Raw genomic sequence first — 849 nt, 5'->3', positions numbered from 1 at the left:
CCAGCCTCCTCTATGACAAGGAATTTCCCATAGAGCCCAGACCTAGATTTTTCTCTGGATATTTTATATACAAGTTGAGATTTGAGATTCCAAAATTTCCCGGACAAAGTGGATGGTGTAGGTTGTCTCTTGTCTCAGTCCGTTTTACGCTACTATAACAGAACACCAGAGTGGGTTACTTTATGGTGAAGAGAGACATATCTGGCTCGCAGCTCTGCTGGCCCCAGACTCGGTGCTGGTGTCTTGCTGGGCTTCTGATGAGGACTCACAATGGCTCAGCTCAGGGAGAAAGGACCGGTAGGTTTGTCCTGAGGGTTGGGTGTCCCCGATGCAGAGGGAGGCACCAGGCACACTTCTCGAAAACCCACTCCTCCTGCATCAAACAACAGCACGAAGGTGTCTGAGACCTGCAAAAACACACGGATTGTGATGAACTCGAGCAGTTGGCTCTGTCATTAACACAGCAGTTCCTCTGGACCCGCCCATCTGATAGGCAGCAAAGTGAGAGAAGTTATATGTAAATAGATCTCAAGTCACCTGCATAACTGAATGTAATTTTTAAAAATACTTCTATGTGCTTTGAAAAACAAAAAGCAAAGCAAAACAAATAAACAAAATCCATTCTCACAGTAACCGACACACATGCGGTACCACGTGGGGTGCACCGAGGGCAGCCCTCCCGTGAGCTTGGCCGGAGCCGAGCACGTTGAAGGCACATCATTGCAGGTGCTGGTCTTGGCACACTTACAGGCCACGCGAGTGCGTGCACGCACACATGCAAGTGTGCACGCACATCCACAGTCCTTGCCAGACCAAGTCCCTGCCTAGGGCTGGGAAGCATGGCGGTCT

The sequence above is a fragment of the Fukomys damarensis genome, unplaced genomic scaffold, assembly GCF_012274545.1.
Source record: "Fukomys damarensis isolate Sample0158 unplaced genomic scaffold, DMR_v1.0_HiC HiC_scaffold_30, whole genome shotgun sequence".
Taxonomy (NCBI): domain Eukaryota; kingdom Metazoa; phylum Chordata; class Mammalia; order Rodentia; family Bathyergidae; genus Fukomys; species Fukomys damarensis.
This window is presented reverse-complemented; position numbering follows the sequence as displayed.